The 13742-nt window shown below is 37.5% G+C and overlaps 1 protein-coding gene across 2 annotated transcripts in view; it reads left to right on the top strand.

Moving 5' to 3' along the window:
• The window catches only part of LOC121323812 (sodium/potassium/calcium exchanger 4-like), a 54245-nt gene that overhangs the window by 17126 nt on the left and 23377 nt on the right, over window positions 1-13742 (top strand). The gene's annotated exons all lie outside the window — the stretch shown is intronic.

Genomic DNA, 13742 nt, shown 5'->3' on the forward strand with positions numbered 1-13742 from the left:
CTTGTTTCTCCATGGATATTGTGAAGCAAAGCACCACTAAGTTAAAGTAAATTTATTGCTTTTCATGTGTAAATATCTTTTAACGTCTGTATATGTTTGATATTGCAATTGTCATATTTATGTGTTTTGCAAGACTTTGAGGTTATCTAGTGAAATACATGCATGATATCGATATACAATTTTCATGTCATTACCCACCACTAGTTGATACTCAATTGTGTGAACAAGGTAAACTTTAATAACTTCAGATTTATAAAATATGAGTTTGGGTACACGCCGCACACCCCAATTTAAAATTTCTCTTTTAGTCATCCTATCCTGGTGACTTTTTTAAAAAGGATCCCTAGGGCTTCAAAGGTGCTCTCAGTTAAACTGTTATACTAGATTGTAACCATTAACCTGTCCCCCTGCAACACTGCTCCTAGTAGATATAGTACCACATAGAACAAATATGGTATTACTTATGTCCACTGAGGGCACTAGTTGTTACACTGATACTACATCCACCCAGAAGCTACTTTCAGATGAGATTCAAGAGAATCCTTTTGGTTTGGTAAAGCAACATAAAATAAGTAAAAAGGCTGGAGGGTCTTTGTAATTCCCTAGGGGATTTGGGAGCAGAGGTTTGACTGACAGAACAGTACAAATGTTGCCAGTAATTTATTACAGAAGCAGAGCAGTCTTCTCTCCGGATATGGTCGCATAGCCATAGTCATGTTTACTATGAGTAGACATGAGATGGTGAAACAACAACACAAAGTAGGTAATTTTAAATTTTGTCCCTGTATATGGATATGCATCCACTTCACAAAACCACGACATAATGTATCACAACTATTAGTAATCTGTTTGGGAGAACTGGAGGATTGGATAACAGAGGGTGCTCAAAATTGATTGTGTTCCTAATAACTTCTATATTAAAAAAAAAAAAAAAAAAAGTGGTTGATAATTGGAACTTGAACTGTGGCTTTTTGAAATACTTACTTATTTATAGTTTTTTCTAAACCAAATGTTTGGTAAAGCACCCTATTAGCAGACCAAGGATAAATATAGTAGTTAAGTGTCTCTTGTACCACTTTAAGTGGTTAATTTATTTAGCAATGTAATGAAAATTGAGCACTTTAGTCACCTTGACCTAGTTGGTATATTAATATGAAGGCTATTCTTGGGCAGGACATGAGAGACATAATTCAATCAAGATAGTGATGCGCTGGTCCACTTAGCCCATTGTAGAAATTGCTAGTCCTTGCTGGCATTGGTTCTGGGTAGACACCAGGTTAAAAGTGAGTGTGCCAGGTGACCAAAAGAAGGAGGCCAATATGTTACCTTACTGGTCACTGTTTATTTGACGCAAAAGATTATGTCCAAAAAAGAAACAGTTTTTCGCCAAATTAAAGTCCTCCCTTCCTATTTGGCTCTGTCTGCATCAGCTAGCATTTATTAAAACTGCTTTAAAAGAGATCGCCGAAACTAAGCACAGCGAACATCTAACTAAATCTTGTTACTGCGTTCAGGGTAAAAATGAATTGCCTAATCAGCCTGTTAATTGATTCATTAAACCTATTTTCTTCACTCCTTAAGATGGGACTTTTAGTGTCAATTGGGTTCGTGTCAACATGGGTGATAGATCAAGAGATAAGGTTGAGAATCGTTTCCTGAATATTTGTTTTAAATGAAGATTTCAGTGTCTGATTGTTCTGATCCCAGCTGAGGGCAGCATGAAGTAATTGGAAATCATGATGTGTATTAGAAATGGTTTGAAGGCCCTACAGCTTGGGCTTACATCAGGTTCTAGAATACTCTCTTCCTGCACACCAGACTAATTTACAAGGTGGCACTGGTACAGTAGGTCCATTTTTTGGTGGTTTAGATAGACATGGCAAATGGGTATCTTTTTTTATATTGTGGTTCATTTCAAGGTTGGGTTGAAGCACACTGGCAAACTGGCAGTGCAGCTGCATTGCACAGTACCTGTTGCGTGGGGATTGATTGAAGGCTTCACTCCCCAGCACTGTCAATCTGGTACCTTCTTATACAGGGTGCATTTGTCATGAATCAATGCAGAATCAATGGATGGCTGGCATTTTAAAATGCTGTAACTCAATGAGTTGCCATGAGGAGTGTTCTATGTGTTGCCTTCAGGGTGGTTAGAGGTGGGAGTTGAAAATGGCAGAGCAGGTGACAGGAGGATAAACTAACTTTTTGTCTTCATCGTAGAAGATAGCGCTAACTGTGTCTCTCAACAGAAGGATATAAAAAGTCAAACTCTGGTCCCAACATGGTGACTGCTGCATTTTGAATTCTCCCAAGACTACCAAAACCCACCCAAAACAACCCCCCCTTGCACAACCCCCAGCAGTGACCTTCAACTTGTCCATTGTGTAGTGTGCATGAACTCTTGACTCATCATCAGGAAATAGATTTTTCTTTAATAGACTTTTTTACTTTGGACCATTGAGACAATGAGACAATGAGATTTATTAACCCAACAAGAAAAACACGTGGTTGTATGTATTGTTTATGGTTTTGTTGTTATGCCTGTATTAATGTATGGTTAATGTCATTATCTTTGTTATGGAGTTATGATCTTTGGTATGTTTATGTTTTTTGTGGTTTAATGGGGGTTCCAACATATGTGCCTGGTCTAAAATTATTCTAAAAAAAGAAGAAAAGGATAACTCTGGCTGAGCAAAATAAGTTTTTTTTTCTTTTTACACCAAGGTTTACAGAAAGAAGGAAGGATATGTAAGCACAATGGTGAAGTGTTTGTGGATCAACTGCCAACATGCCAACAAGCCCAAACCTGCTGGAAGACACTAGGAGAGCAGTGGATGAAATGAATGTGCAGGCCTTGAAAATGAAAACAGTTGACCTTCAAATGTTCTCTAAAATGTTTGATTAAAAAATTTCTAGGGGAAATTAACGCTGCTTTGCCAGCAGCTCAATGCCGACTCCCCACAGCCCTCCTTTTGTACAGCTCTTATTCAGTTCAAAGAGAGAGTGGCACAACAGTGATCCATGGGGGTGCTTCTCTCCAGCAGGGGCAGTGGTCCCATGATGATATTTGGCCTTTTAAGCAGTTGTGCAATGCTTCTCTTTTAGACTCATTTTTTTATCGATTAAAAGAACCCCAGGGGCTGACATGAGAGTTTCTCGACTGTTTATAGAACTGCATTAAACATTCAAATCGGTCCTTTTAGAAATACAAGCTTAACAGCTGAATGTGATATTCAGCCAGATGACATGATGTCATCTGGCTAAATCGTTTTTTTTTGGAATGTAGCTTGCATTCATTCAAATCCAATGACAGAATGACAAGGCAAATCACTGTGTTTGCAAGTTTATCAAGGTTATTTGTGTTCTTAATTGGTTTATTGTTGAGCACAGATTAAATGAGGCAGGAGTCTGCATAAGTAGCACATTTTCACTGTTCCAAACTCTCCACAGGGAAAATTGATTTATTGGAATACAGGTTATAAACACATCAAGCTAATGCAACAGAGGTCGCATAAAATTTAAGAGGGTCCTGTTCACCTCGGGAACCGGACTATAATCAGATATATAACGAACAGCCTTTGAGTGTTGAAACACATTTTTTTGTTAAGCACGCCACAGCGTCAGTCTACCTGCAACTTATGAAGAACAACACTAACTGCAGTTGCCTTTACTACTGCTGTTACTGCAACTGTGCAGTAAGGAAAGGATTATTTGATGCTAGTGGGCTGTTCTTATCAGTACAGTTTTAGTAGGTCCTGCTCTGGGTGCAATGCTGCCACATGATTGGCTGAATTTCTTGCTTCATGCGCTACATTGGAATTGCAGTTGAGTTTAACATACTGCACTTGTTCATGCATTTTCAGAATGATTTAAGTTCAAGGTATTCAGTCTGGGTTTTAACCATTTGTTTCTTTGCCTTTAGAGTGAGGATATATCCGAGGATATATATATATATATATATATATGATATATATATATATATATATATATATATATATATATATATATATATATATATATATATATATATATATAGGGTTTATGGCTTTAGGTATTAACTGGTTTTAAATATGGATAAAATACACCCCAAACACTGAAAGATCACTGGACGGGCACTTTATTTTGTTCACCCATTTGCGTATATGGTGCAGTTTACTGCATTTAGTTGCTAAAGCGGCACAGTCCTTCCGCCTGTAACGTTGATCCATTTGTGCTCCAGATACCGCAACACATCAGACCACTTCAGACAGAATACAACAAAATTAAAGTTCTCTGCCTGTCTGAAAAGATTGGAAGTTTAAAAAAAATAAATAAACACAGAAAAATAGAATGAATGAAGGCAACACTGTCCAATACTTTAACTTGGTGACATGTTGCATTTGCATGAATTAAAGAGCTCATTCTTCAGTTGTTGTTGTTGTTGTTGTTGCTGTTGTTGTTTGGTGAGTGTGTGTGTTTTTTTTGTTTTTTTTTGTATAAATACTCCAGGAGAGTTGCAATTGAATTTATTTTGCCATGAGTATATCAGAACATTTAGCTGTGAAACAGTACTGAACTCCCATTCATAACTTCTTGTCTCCTTGACTTTTAATTGCCAAACCTGCCTTTTAAGAGAGACTTTTTTTCTGTTTTGACAATTGAGCATTATTTTCCTATTATTGAATGAATTAATTGGCATATTGCTACCTGCGTAGATTCCATTATTAAGCATCCCCTGGGTAAGCGCAATACAAACTGATAAGTGTCAGATTCAACCCTCCATAAGTTCAAAGGCCTAGAATGAATCTGCATCATAAAAACTGATTGTGAAGTTCTGTTTCAGTGACAGATGGTTTATTCATGCCATTGTACTGTAATTGTTGTGCCATGGTGTTTTTTTGCTTTTTAAATGTTTTCACATGCTGTTTTTAGGGGAAACCTTTATATTTAGAATGCAATATGGTTTAATAGTCCAGCAGATCAAAATCACTGGAAACCTTAATAAAGTGTGTTTGTGTGTTTGTGTGTTTGTGTGTGTGTGTGTGTGTGTGTGTGTGTGTGTGTGTGTGTGTGTGTGTGTGTCTATAGAGAGAGAGAGAGATATTCCTATTGTAAAGCAGTTTGAGTCATTCCTGTCTTTTACTAAGAGTTTAACAAGACACACCTGAGCTTATTGTCTGTAAACCAGGGTGCATCACGCTTATGTTAAAACTTATTTCCATCCCTGCAGTGTCTTTTAGAAATAAACAGTTCTACATAACTGTGGTACAGGTGTCCTACAGTGCAACCCGAAGATTACATCTGAAGCCAGGGAATGTGCACTTGCTAGTTCTACTCTTGCATCTAGCAGAGCAACCTTGAGTACCATGGAGGCCTTCACCCCCTTTGGGGGGGGGGGGGGGGGGGGGGGGGGGGGGGGGGGGGGGGGGGGGCTTTGAGGAGCCCAGCTTATTGAAACAACACTTCTGGTCCCTTGATGACAGTTCGGAGTGTCTTTATCATTATCAATCACAGTGGCTGCAGTCATGTCTTCAAGGGAAGATCGGTGCACGTGCATATGCATCTGTGTGCTTGCATCCAGATTAATGGGTTTGTGATTTAGGGATTACTCTGTTGTAACACAGGCCCCAGAAGTCATTAACTTATGATGTTCTCCGGAATAAACCAGCAACCGCACTGTATAAGGAATACTTTTTAATACGCATACGTTTTTTTTTTCTTTTGTTTTGTTTTGTTTTTGACAATGATAGTGCTGTTAATTGCAAAAATGACAAAGTGAAGCAGCTGTCAAAACTCGAGCAAAGACGAGTCGTGTGTGTGTGGGAGGTTGTGTAAGGATATGGTGATATTGCACATGAATATAGATGAGTAAACATACATACAATTTGGTTTGTGGCTTTCTTTTTGAGATGGATTTTCCAATCTGTTTAGGACTAGAATCAAAACCTAAATGAAGTACAAAATAATTTGGTAGGGCATAGTAAAAGTGTGACTTTGCCACCATTTTGTTTTTCTGAAAGCCTGTAATCTATAAAGGTGTGTTTTTGTTTGAGAAACAGGAGCTGGAGTTCTTGGGGATGTTCATGTGCATTGATACTATTGTCTTGTTAATGTTAAAAAGCAGCAGTTACTGTCATTCAGGCCCCTGTGTGCACCATTCAAGGCCAGAAGTGTAAACCACAAATGCAATATTACTGTGCATACCACAGCACCAGAAACCACCCTGCTACAAGGCTCTGCTGACACGATCTAGTAAGCTTTGGCAGTGCGCTTTGTGATTGTCAAGGCCCAAAAGCATCTGAAATTGCCCAACAAGGCAATTTCAGATGCATTTAGCATTTAGCTGTTAGTAACCTGAAATTGCCTGACAGCAGCTCCAAAGTGAGTATTGAAACCAGCTATATCCTACAAGGTAATAGTTGTAGTAACTCTCCACAGGTTTCTAAAATACATAATAGTTTGCATTAGGGCTATGCCAAACAATTATTGAAAAAAAAAATTCTAGAGATTATTGCATGCAAATAATTTAATCTCATTTTATTAAACCAGATGTGGCAAGTATCCCTTTTTTATATTCCTACAATCATTTTTGGTAGATTTTGCTTTTGTTCCAACAGTAACAAGCTTCAAAAGCAAACCACAATAATATATGCTCATTAGGCAATATATTCATCAATACAGATTTTTGCTCTTGGAACTTGTAAGCACTATATCAATAATTGTGAAAACTTGCATAAATAGAAATGCATACAAGTGTTTCTTAATCTGTAAATTCAGTTATGTTCTAATTCCACATTTCCATCTTCTATATGAAACCAGTGTGTAAAATAATCTCATCTCATTCTGAGTGCCAACTTCAGTGCCCATCAGCCTCTGTTTTGGTTCTTAATATCACACTCATTTAGATAGCAGCCACAGCCTCCCAATACAACCTTAAAGTATGATTTATATCAATATTTTCAATGCATAAAAAATGTGTCAACAAATTGTCATCTAATCTGTAATCTAATTGCCTTTTGAATTGCAAACCATTAACCACCGTGGTGTTTGCCAAGAAGTAGATCCAGCAGACACTGATAGCAAAGCAAATGGACACCTCGTTGAATACACGCTAAAGAAGGCTTTGTCGCAACACATCTGTGCTTGTGCCTGCTGTTTTTTAAAAATGAATTTAAAATTAATATATAAATATCCTTTTTTTTTTTAAAAGATGTGATGTTAGTGTTTAACCAAAGCACCCAAAGTGAATGTTATGACCTGGGATTCCAAGTTTTCTTTGGAGTTGAGCAAGCCCTTTTTTGACTTATTTTATTGAGGTTACATTAGCAGCCTACTGTATGAGGGAGCATGGTTTAATATGACAGCAACTGATGATGGAGAATGTTCAAGTGGGTACATTATCACATAAAAGCTACTCCAAATTTTACTCTTCTAAAGGTAAACAAACAGCCCTACTTCCACTCTACTGCTGTTCCGTTGCTTTTTTTATTAGGTGCCCTTTGACGCAGCTCTGGTTTTCGTGACTATTTGACAAACCCAGAGATTAAACCACAATTCCTTTTTTTTTTTTTTTTTTTTTGAAGTAAAGCCAGTTTCTGCCATCTGTGTTACGTCACTTAAGCAGCTGTTAATTTTAATTTCACAGTTTCTCATTAAAGACTTAATGTGCTGGCCGATTCTTCCCACCACAGATACCTTTAGATTTTTCCATGCTCCTGGCCCCCTCCTGGTCTGTGCATTTAGAGGAACATCATTGTTTGTTTTCCATTTTGGTGACCCTGTCAGGTCTAGGTAAGGCTCTGATGATTTTTTTTCTTGAAAGTCTTTGAGGGATTGAATTGTTAGAGTACTACCCTTTCTACAGTCTTTTTTTTTTTTTTTTTGACTGAGATGAAAGGATGAACAACAGCTCACAGTTCAGGGGTGCAGCATCTAAGATGGATTCAATCCAAACAAACAGCACCACTTTTATGACCAGCGTAATTTTGTTCTCGTTTCTTTTTGGTACTCGTGATCAGTAGAAAATTGTAGGTTTTATCATGTGTAACTTCTAAATGGGCATATGTTTTTCTAAATGTTTTGCCTCCGTCTATTCAGGTTGAATACTGATGTGAAAAAATACTCTCCTGACTAATTTTTAATTTGTACATATACAGTATACTAAATTATATACGGTATGATGTTAATGAATAATACAACAGATAAATGTGTGTTAAATCATTAAATAAAAAACAAGTAAAAATGTAGCACCACACTGGCACTATACAGTACTTGACTTCTCAGTATGTCAGCGCTCAAAGGTGTTGATCCTCTGAAACTAAGGATTCTTAATTCCCTTTCCGCACAGCTGGTCTGTTTTTAGAATCTGTACTCATCCCAGCAGTAATCTGAGCTTCTGATGCAGGTGGTCAGCCACCTCAATGATGAATCTCTAAAATAACAGCCTTCGATATCCACTCATGAGCCTTTGCGGCAGACTCCCTGAGTGAAGCTATTGTCAGAACAATCTGTCTGTTAATACCATTGGCTTTTATGTGGAAACCCAACTGTAGTGAAGTACAGTAATTTGGATCACTGAAGTATGCAGCTATTTTACGTTGTGTGTGTGTGTGTGCTTGTTTATTTATTTATTTCTTTTAATTGTGCAGAAGAAGTTTTGCAAGCACATCTCAATTTATTTTAACTTAACTTTTTAAATAATTTTAACTTTGTGATAATTCTGTGATGTCCACTGGCAGCTAGGTTAGGGCCAGGAAATTGATTTTACTGAGCCACGTTTGAGCCTAGGCCGCCACAGGAGTACTTCAGCTGAATTAGTCCACTAATTCACTTAACCACAAAAGGTTCTGCAGTTTAACTGCACTGTAAATACATTTTCACTATGACCATATACTTTTTAAAGACAGGCTTGTGGGGATTTTAAATGGTTGGTTGTTTTGTTTATTTTATTTGTGATGTACTGCATCTATAGTTAAGCATTTGTTTTATTAATATTTGTACAGGATAGGTATAGTCCTATAGCTCTTTTGATCATGTATCACAATACATACACTCCTCTGTTATGATACATAAGACTACTCATGATCTTTCAGCCAATTCAAGCACATTTCACTTTCTGTATTCCACACAACACCTCAGGTAAACCCTGTTCGTGACATCAACCTTACCAGCACAGTAAAAACTGAAAGTAGCACGGTTGATGCAGCAACTTTATAATGAACCTGTACTTATCATTAGGCGTTGTTTGTTTCTGAAGTATTTGATTTGTAATCACTTGGCAATACATCTATTCTGTAGCCCTGCTTGTAGAGCACACTACTAAAAGCCAGAACTGTATTTACAAAATTCACTGTAATGGGAATACATCAATGGTATCTCTACATGCCTCACCCTAGCCTCCTACCCTCTCAAAGGCAATACTAAATCAGCAAGGTCTAATTTAAAATAAGCAACGAGTTGCAGCAGGTTCAAAGTCTAAAAATAATATTATAATTTAAGCTGTTCCCGTTCGCAGCAATCCCTTGTTGTTAAACTTTATGTGGTAATTTTTGCAGTTTCTGATTTTTAAAAACCGGTAAAATTGATTGTCGAGCGTATTCCATATCTATCACCATCTTTGCATATTGTCTGCATGTGTTTACAAGTGCACTAATGCACACTGCCTTTCCAAACAATTAGACCAAGTACAATTATAAAATCCCCTAGTCCATTTTTGGGGAATTTCTGGTCACGTGACATGTTGTGTGATCCACTAGACTTGTGTAGATGTTGAGTTGTGCACAACTATTCAGCAATAGTTCTGGGAAAGCAGAAGCTTCGCTGTGGCTTCACAAGCACCATGATCGTGGTGACCGTGTGGGGCTGCATTGACCAAGATGTCCATAAAGACTTAAGCATATTTTGGAACTGCATTGTTTTACAATTGAATCAAAATGGATCAAGCCTGCAATAGTGGCCCAAATCACAGGAACCAAGATGCACCAGTTTCCACTCGAACAGTGAGCTGGGAGCTTAGCATTCCTGTGTAGGTAGCCGCGTGTGATGGAAACATATTATTCTGTAGCTGAATGGACTATTGAATATGTGGGTACAAATTAAGGCAGCTATGTTTTTTAACTGGATAAACATGCTGCAAAGATCTTGGACAGGTAAGAGCTATTGGAATCTCCATGCAGAACAGTTCATTCCCACCTTTTTGTGCCTGAGAATTAACGCAGATTAGTAGTCGGTACTTTCAAAATGCATTAACGTTTGATATATGCTTTTAGACTGAGTGATACTTTTTAAAATAAATAAATAAAAATCGGGTACCTAATTTCTGTCAGTGGGTGCCACTAGGGTTCATAGCTGTTGAAATGGTTGCCAAAAAGCTGTGAGAACACTTTGACTCGGCATGCCAAATGCTGATTAGCTACTAACCTACTGTGCAGAACAGATGCAGGTAGAAGGAAGGGTCCATTTGAGTTAATGTGTCTGTTGCGCAGGGCTGCATTGTTCCAGAAATTACTTGGGTCTCAATTTTTTGCTATTACTGTTTCCTTACCTTTTTTATGATGTTTGCCACCATCCTGAATGGTTCTTGCAGTTAATACAGTTGTGTTTTTATTAATCCTTTGCCAGGTCTGTGTTAAGATCCCCTTCAGTTGTAGTTCCCTGCCATATTTAAGGCAGATTTGAACAGTGTGTTTATATTAGTAACCAGCTCTAGACTCTTTGGCTGATCTCACCTATGATATCTATGGCAGCTTTAGAACCTCTTACAAAGTATCTTTTTGAAAGGTTTAGCTACAGGTAAAGAATGAGGCACATGCTGTACTAATTGGGTTTCCATCCTGTTAGGTAGACCAGGTGTCTCTTCAGGTGAACAGCTCTTGAGGTGTTTTTGAGCGCTCTCCCCCGTATTGCTGCAAACATGCATGATGATTTATAAAGCCGGCTGGCCAGTGTGCAGTGTTGCTGTGGGGGGGAAAAAAAACCTTCCTAAGCAGTTTGGATAAATGCTACCCATCGGGATAAGTTGTCTATCCATGTGAAATGCTGCATTCTGATGTTTTTAATGATATCTTGTATGTTTTAATATGGTGTGTGGGAGTCTTAATGTGTAAAATGTCATCTTGTCCAGTTTTGGTGAGAGGACTGTGAAGCAAAGCTGCTCATACTGTGAAATGATGCCTCTTTTAATAATATGATATACTATTTAACCCCTCAGTGAATATCCTGTCAGAAGTGGGGGTATAACAATGAGGTGTATATTAGTGCGCAGACAAATATTCAAACACTGCTTGCATGTATTTGTGGCAAAAATAATCGTTATTTTGTTCATATTCATAATTTTATTAATGATTGAATCAGTAATATATATTTCAAAGGAGTTGAGGCTTAATGCCAGAGCATTGAAAGCATGACAGTGGGTTATAAATATTTCAACTTGCCATCAAAGTAGAAGTTCAGTGTGTTTAAGACATGTTCTGAATCAGCAGTCCAAAAGGTATAACAATACCTATGTTCTGACGAAGAGGTTTCTGTTAAAAGGAACAAATGAAACTCTAGGACAGCTCATTTATTTGAGAGTATTGTAATTCGCTCTTCATTTCCTGCAGGAATTCATTACCATTCCTCACTTTTCAGAGCAGAGGCAAAAGCCAGTTACGCAAGTGCTTTATACGGAAATGCCCTGCAAAAAAGATATCCGGTTTATTGCTGATTTAAGAAAATTATACTGCTGGTAGTAAAATGTAGAAGTGAACTGGATGCTTAATATCTTAAAGAACACAACCACACAGTCAAAAAGCTGTTTTAAATGTGAGAATGCATCATTACCTCTAGCATTACAATCTGTTTTTGTAATGTACACATTTACAAAAAGCATTTGCAGTTTTCTTTCCTAATGTTTTTCATAATGTGTACCTTTAACTTTGAACTTCAAGACAAATTACTGAATGGATCATTGATAATCCTTGCAAATAAACTGCAGCTTCACTTCTTTAACAGATAATCTTTGCCCCCAGGTTACATGAGTCATAACTGCAAACAGTCCATCACAAGATGAACAGTCAGGCCTGGCAAGAGGAACTGCACCATGTGGTGAAGGGGGCTTGTTTATGAGGTCACAGAACCCCTCAATGAAGTGCAGTCCATACATTATTGTGTGTGTGTGTGTGTGTGTGTGTGTAACATTCATAATGTATATATGTATAAAAGAGCAGGTGGCATAAATAACAACCATCAACAGATCAACAAAATATAAAGGCAAGGCACATTTCATTAAATGTAAAAAATAACTTGACAATGTCCTCTGGGAGTTGTTGCTGCAGCGTTCTGAAAGTTGTTTGCACTGGCCGCTGGCCATTCATCAGGGAACCCATTATTAACTTCCTTGTAGCTAGTTCATTTTCTAATATCCACTGTTGTAGCTTTTACTGTATATATTTAAAATATTAACTTTTTTCAACTGTTCAATTCACACTGTATGTGAGGCGGTTATCTACGTGGAAAAGGGACTGTAGAAGGGGAGGTAAATATTGAAGCAAAAATACAAAGTTGACCAAACCACACTAAAAAGCTCTGAATATGTACTGTAAATGTAATCATTTATTAAGGATGGGAGAAGATTTAAACTTGGGAAGCACAAGGCTGGGGCGATGTCCACTATGTTTGGCTGCTGTTCTGCTTTGTGTCATCAGACTTTACTTTTACTTTAAATCGGTTAAGTTGGATCCTTGTTCATTCATGGGAGGTGAACTTCTAGTATATGGCAGGAGAACAAAGCGGAGAATTAAAAAAGCAAAGAAACAGTGGATCAGACAGTTACTCTGTGGACAATCTAATTGGCATATTTCTAAGGAGAGCTCAGGTGTTTATGCACAATGCAGATCTGAGGAGTCGTTGAACCTTTACACTGTGCCTTGAGAGTTGCATTCAGCCTTCTGATTGGATGTCTCATGTATTTTCAATGGAATGGAATAATGTGCTGCTTGCAATATATCTATATTCACACTGACAGGAGAGTCTTTTTTTTTTTTTTCAGACCCTTAAAAAGAGTTTTGATGGAGCCCCTTTTTTCACAACACTTATTTTCTTCTTTTTATTTGAAAGAAGAGTATCAGTGAAGCTGCACTACTTCCCACAGTAAGGAGCTGAGGGTGGTTCTGTGGAACTGAATTGTAGGAAAGAGCAATGCCAGTCACAACATAAAAAGGAATTGGACAGGCCGCTAATGGGTCCTGAAAACTAATGAGATGGGTTGGAGACTTGCAGGAAGCCTTTCTGGCGGTGTTAAGAGAAGTAAGCCTTTAATCTGGATCTGGATTTTAAAACCTTTGCTGGGTGACCACCTAGAAGAGTTTCATTTACTCATTTTCAGTTAAAATAAATGTTTTATTCATTTGCGTCAATATAATATTGGTTGTTTCCATTTTCTGCAAGTGTTTTTTGTAACGTGTGTGTGTGTGTGTTTTTTTTTTTTGTTTGTTTGTTTTTTTAAATATGGGGAACTTTTTATTGTTGCACTACTCCATTTATTCAGTGTTACTATATCCAGAATATAACTGGATATTATCTTTCCTTTTGAGCTTTTTCAGAATTCCTTGAACTCTGCTCTAAGGAAGCTGCAGTCACCTTAGTGGTCTTGTGTTGGTCTTGAATCCTGAAAGGTGGCATTTCTAATATATTATTTGTTATATGCAGTTAAGTTGTTCAGTTATTTTATTCTCTTCCATACATAATTCAGACTTGTATTATGTAGCATTAACATTTTAATGGGAAAT

Source organism: Polyodon spathula, chromosome 12, assembly GCF_017654505.1.
Source record: "Polyodon spathula isolate WHYD16114869_AA chromosome 12, ASM1765450v1, whole genome shotgun sequence".
In the NCBI taxonomy this organism is placed as follows: domain Eukaryota; kingdom Metazoa; phylum Chordata; class Actinopteri; order Acipenseriformes; family Polyodontidae; genus Polyodon; species Polyodon spathula.